Source organism: Solanum pennellii, chromosome 2 (assembly GCF_001406875.1).
Source record: "Solanum pennellii chromosome 2, SPENNV200".
NCBI classification, from domain to species: domain Eukaryota; kingdom Viridiplantae; phylum Streptophyta; class Magnoliopsida; order Solanales; family Solanaceae; genus Solanum; species Solanum pennellii.
This window is the reverse complement of record NC_028638.1, coordinates 9,674,278-9,681,019: the sequence shown is the minus strand read 5'-3', so window position 1 is coordinate 9,681,019 and position 6,742 is coordinate 9,674,278.

The window sequence follows — 6,742 nt, the reverse complement described above, 5'->3', positions numbered from 1 at the left end:
TAGTGGAGCGGAGTGTCACGTACCGACACAAGAGCAATAAATATAATGAATCTTGAAATATGCTAATATACTAAATCTAAAGATCATGTTTCCCAAAAGAGTATAGTGTGGAGGCTTGAGTCCTCATAGATATGTTCGGTGATGTTATAAATGATTTTTATCCTTGTTGCTATCACCTGTTAAGAATATTAGTTGATTTTATGATGTTATCTGAGATATATTGCTTTCTATTTTGAGTTGGCCGATGATACCTACTCAGTACCTGTGTTTGTACTGACCCCTACTTGTATTTGTTTTCTTTGTTATTTGTGGAGTGCAGCAAACGTACCGTCGTCTTCAACTCAACCGCAACTCTAGCCAGTCTTCATTACACCGGATTTCAGGGTGAGCTAATGCTTCTAGCTTGGACTGGATGTTCTTCCTCATGTCTTGATGCCTTGAAGTTCCGGCATGGACTAGCTTTTGTTTATTTTAGCTTCTTAGAATTCTCCTAGTTTAGTAATTTGATCATAGATGTTCTTGTGGTGATGACTTCCAGATTTTGGGAAATAATAGAAGTTATTGAATTGGTTTTATTAATGAATTTAAGTCTTCCGCATTGCTTTCTGTTGATATTAAATTGAAATGTTAGGGTTTAGATTGGTAGGTTCGCTCACATAGGAGGGTAAGTGTGGGTGCCAGTCGCGGCTCGGTTTTGGGTCGTGACACCTACGAACCATGATGGTCATCCATAGCTCTTGTCATAGAGTGGTTTAAGGGAGTCTTGATCGACGATCACGTACTACGGACCGTCGTTTGACCTACAGACCATAAGTCCGTCCGTCGTCCAAGACTTAACCAATTTTTCTAGGCTGAAATTTTTGGGAGTTTCTGATTCCATCGACGATTGAGCAGGACGGACCGTGGTTCATGCTACGGTTCGTCGATGCCACCGTTGGTAGCACCTGCAAATTTTTCTAAAAAAATAATTTTCGGTCTGTTTTTGCTACGGGGTGTTACATATGTAAGGGTCGTGTCCCTAAAATTGTATTCAAGAGTTGTAATTCAAAATATTATAGATTGTTTGAGACATACTGTCATAGACTCCCTATGTACCTATGTCATGATATGTCAAGGGCTTACCCCTTTGGGGTCAAGTACATTTTGTCACGACCAGGGTGTTCTCTCTGATCGTGACGATTACATTCATAACGAATTAATAATATTTCAAATAACCAATCATCACTTAAGTAATTTAATTTAAAATTATCATTATTTATTTTACCATGAAGAATGCACAAAACCTAAATGGCAACGTTCGTTTTCCAATCTTGCTCACTGTAGTTCTGTTCCGCTTATTAGGTTATTCAAATAAAAGAATGTTATACGAGCTATTTTTTAGATGATGGTGTATATCATAAATTGTCTACAATTGTCCAAACTATTCCTCATCCACATTTTTCAAAGAAGAAATATTTTGATCAAACAAGAATCATGTTGAAAAGAGGTTAAACATGCATTCAGAGTTTTGCAATCACGTTATGTCATTACGCATGACCATATTTAGAGAATGTAAGTGTTTCATGATATAAAGACTACACATATAATACCACGCAAGATGATATATATTTGGAGAATAAAATTATTAGTAGGTCAGGAGATGCCATTAAGCCGCCGCTGCTCCTGTTGAACCATCGACCTCCTTCATTGATTCAGTTTAGTCGTCGACTTACAGTAGCTGCTCCATACTTGAATATCTCGGTCACTGCTTCACAAGTTCGTCAAAATTCTAGTGAATTTTTTGTTTGATTAGAGTTGTTTTTGTTTTTGTACATTTAGTTGGTTTTATTCAAATGTACAACAAAATTTACATTCAAATTTATACACAAGTATCGAACTAATTAGTTTTTGTACATTTAGTCGTAAAAATAAATTTTGTTGTTGCATCCTGGTAGAAATGTGACAGTTGAATAGGGATCCATGTCTTTCTCTTGTTATATGATTGCTTTATTGGCCTTCTCTAGTTACATGTTACATCGGTCTGCCTCATCTTTCACTTTTCATTTTTCCCTTTGATGGATTGCTTTGTGTGTCCTTCTTTCATTGGTTGTGAACAGTTGTGGAAGGCCTACGGATTGCTCTATCAGACATTTTCGTTGGGGTGCCTTATTATAGGCAGTGGCGGAGCCAAGATTAGGAGTTTAGGGGTTCAAAATCAATTTGTTTTTAGGGTTTAACATGTTGATATACTTATTTTTATTTGATGTTTTAATACAAATATAGAACCTACAAAGTAGCTAGTAGGTTGGTCCGAACCCATGAACCCCACCAAGCCCTGCCTCTGGTTGTGGAAGGCCTTCATTGGTAAACATTAATCCAACGAATTTTTATTCAATTAATTCATACTCACACTTGTAACTTGGATCATTAATTTGAGGAAATTCATTGCTAACCTAGCACCTAAATCACAAAGAACAAAATTTTAGTTGATATGTGTTAGATTTTAAGGTAATGGGTCGGTGACACTTTTTGGGTTGTTGGTGTTCGTGTTTGAACTTCCATTTTGTTGTTAACTATGAAAGAAGATGTGCATCTTGCTCATTTCTTCAACAACTAAACTTTATTTTTGTGTATCATTCTTTAATCTAAATGCAAAATTTAACCTTTCTGATGCACATCTTGCTATGTATATGAACTATCTTCTTTTTGTCTATCATACTTGAATCTTAATCAAACATATTCACCTTTTATTGTTACTTTGGCTTTTAAGATTCAATTTCATACTTAAAAAATTTTAACATTATAATTGCTTAAATTTCATGTGTAGTGAAAAAATTGTAAGTGAAAGGATACATTTCAATTAAAGGCTCGGATATTCAATATCATGAAGCCCACTGCCGCAAACTGCTCCATCTCTAGCCTTAATCAAAAGAAGTCAAGGTATAATTTCCTAGAAAATTGTAATATTATTGTATTCTAGACTATCTTTTATATTCAATATACTTGCATTTCTCTTGGAGTTCGTTTGATTTTTGTAGGGTGTGCTTTAGTGAAATGTGTTTTTTACGGTAAGTATTAATACTAGTTTATCCTATTGATGACAAAAAAAAAATTTGGGTAGAACGATTTGTGTCAATCTTGTGTTGACACTTGATACTTTGATGATAATGTGTTTGCATAGTATGAGTAACAACAATAGTTGATCCTGTTGATGACAAAATTGATTTACTTGCTAGATCAATTTGTGTCCACCTAGTGTCGAAAGTTAGCTTTAATTTGGTGATAAGGGTTTGTTTAGCATAAGTTACAAAACTAGTTGATCCCATTTATGACAAAATTGATTGTTTTTTGCAAAATCGAATTATGTCCACCTACTATTGACACATCACTTTAATTTGTGATAATGTGTTTGTTTAGCATAAGTGACAATACTTGTTAATTATCTTGATGACAAAATTGACTTTCTTGCTGATCAAATTGTATCCATTTATTATTCACATTTACACATAATTTGGTGATGATCTGTTTGTTTAGTATAATTACCAACAGAAATTGATCATATTGATAATAATTGTTTCATTTTTTTGAAAGATTTATTTTTGTCCATCTAGTTTTGACACTCAACATTGATTTGGTTTAGTTATCGAAATAAGTATGTATCAAAGTATAGTTATTTTCATGTCCTAGACATCAGTTTAGTTTTTGGAATTAGTTGAAAGCAGTTTAGCATTGATGTGGTTAAAATAAGCTCAAATAAAGTTTATTAACCTCTAGTCAATTTATTATTTCAAATAATGTGGCTTAGTTTGTGGATTCAGTTGTTGAAATTAATTTAAAACTAGTTACAGTTAATGTGGTTTAGTTGTTAAAGAAATTCAAATAAATTTTAATTAATCTCTACTTTGATTCATTATTTGAAATAATGTGGTTTAGCTGGTGGATTTAGTTGTTCGATTTATTTAAAAGCTAGTTACAGTTAATTTATTTAGTTTTTAAAATATGTTCAAATTAATATAATTAAATCCTAATTTGATTTATTATTTGAAATAATGTGGTTTCATCGATAGATTTAGTTGTTGGAGTTAATACAAAAATAGTTCATCATTAATGTGATTTAGTTGTTGAAATAACTCGTAGCTAGATTTAATAAATAAAATAATGTGGTTTAAATGCTGGATTTAGTTCAAAAGTAGTTAGTGTTAATGTAGTTTAGTTATTGAAATAAGTTCAAACATAGTTTAATTAACCCCTACTTTGAATTATTATTCGAAAAAATGTGGTTTAGTTTGTAGATTTAGTTCTGCAATTATTATAAAGCTAGTTTAGAGTTGACATGGTCTAGCTTTTAGAATATGCAAAATTATAATTAATATTATTTTTGTTTTTTAAACTTTAAAATTTTCATTATCGTTTGTGTATATGGAACATGGATGTAGTTTATTGCATAATAAAAAAAATTTGGTCGAGTGGGTATGATTCCAGAATTTGCAGAAGGTGTTGCTCGTTTTATTAAACATGCAAAGACACTTTATTCTTTTTTGACTTCATAGTTAATTGGGTGTCCTTGTATTAAATGTGAATGTATGAAAGATAAAATAACAAAGAATGTTTTTATGAATCTTATGATGAATGAGTTTCCATCAGTGTACATAGTTTGGACTACTCATGGTGAGGTTGAAAGTGAAAATATGTTTAATGAAAAAGGCATGTCAGAAGAAGAAGTCTTGATTTTCTTGTTGAATATTTGCATGATTCGATGGAATGGATAGATAGGAAGTGTCTATAATTAAGAATACTATATCTTCTCACAATGTCAAGGTGCTTCAGTAGTCAAAAGAGTTAGGAAGAGAGACTAGCAGATTGTAACAACGAAGGAAGTATAAAATAAGAGGTATGTGATGCTTAACGCTCAACTATATTGCCTTTTTGATTAAAAAGTGTTATTTCTTGATGTCATAATAATGCAAGTCAAGGTCTAAAGGATGATCTTGATAAGGAGAGTGACAATAATAATGAGCGTAATGAGTCTTGTAAGGAGAGTGAGGGTGATAAGATATTGTTGTATCTATTTAATATTTCAAACGTTTTATGTATATTTTCTACATATATAACATTATTTGATCGTATTTTTTTAAAATTCAAATTAGATGAAGTTTATTTTGAAGTAGTTTGATGTAAACAATCAAAAATATCTTATTGGCAGCTCATTGAGATGCTTTTGTTGAAATATGTAGGTGGGCAAAAAAATGCATCAATGTCCTACCAGTAGTTAATATTTTGAGGTTAGTTTTAAGTGTTTTGTTAGTAGTGGGAATTAGACTTGTTGTTTGGAGCTAATAGACCTTAGTTTTGCTCCGACGTTGATTCAGATTTTTAGCTCCATAGAGACTGAAGTAGAAGACTTGTGTCTAAATGAATGAGCCTTAGTTAGGTGAAGAATCAACTCCTATAAACATTTATCCTTCGCTCCCGCTTTCTACGGCCCATTAATTCACGATTGAGATAAGTTTGTTTATTCTTTGTCCAATTTTGGGCCTTTGACTCATTTTTGCAGCAAATCTATTGTTGTGACTTCCTATATCATGGATGCATCTTTTCATATGTATTATATTGCCTCTACATTTTTCTCCTGTTATCTCAATCAAATCTCTTATTCTTGTTAGTTTCTGGACCTATACACATTACGTGACGTTCTGGATTTGCTTACCTACTAGGGAATTATAGTAGGTTTCACCATTACTTGAGAGATCGTGTGATGACAAAAGTATAACAAAACACAGTTTGATAGTTAATGTTTTTAGCTCCAAATAATTTTCAAGGAAGCCAAACTTTCCACAAACTTCTTGTCCCACGGAATTCTCAAGGAAGTTAAATGTCTTTTAAACAATATGGATAAATCATTAATAGAAAATTTTGAGTAAAGATAAACTCATTCACTTTTGTTCTGCACATCTTTTATGAAAAAAAACATTCATTTTCCTCCACATGATATTCTCATTTTATTTCAAAAATTATTATATAATTTTAGGTAGCAATAGTGATTCCTAAGGTCAATAATTGAGCACATTGTAGGAATTTTCATGACATTTGTCAATGTCCATTATTCTCTATCTTTCTCCAACTAATACACCAACAAATCCATCTCAAAACAAACACATACATATATAGACAATTAAAAATATCAAATATCTTCATATGAATCCCATAGTATTGTGATGGAACGGGTGTACCATCAAATTTCTCATCATCCACGAATAATAAAGTAATGAATGACTTATTGAATTTACTACCACTATTTTCCTCAACCAATCTAGTTTTTATCAAGAATTGTGCCGATCTAATAAAATTAAGTTTGGTCAAATAAGTAATAACCATCAAGAATAGTCCATTATTTTTCAATGAGCCATTCTTAATACAGTATATTCAAACAATGTAATAACTAATATTTGCATAAATCATAAATATATTAATTATCTTCAAATCATCACTAACAGAAACATAAACAAAATCACATTTCTCTGAACCATATTTTTTAACACGTCTCAACACTTACGGTTATAATTTTTAATGGTTTTATATTTTTTAATAGTTCAAATACATATAAATATTTTGAAGCTATATACAATACATAATTATCCTTTACAAGAACTCACCAATAAATATGAAAATTTTGTGAACTTAAAAAGTTTGGTAATTGGAGAGAAGTAACATAAGAAAGGACAATGCATTTATTGAAATGATGTTTAATGCTAACATGTTATAT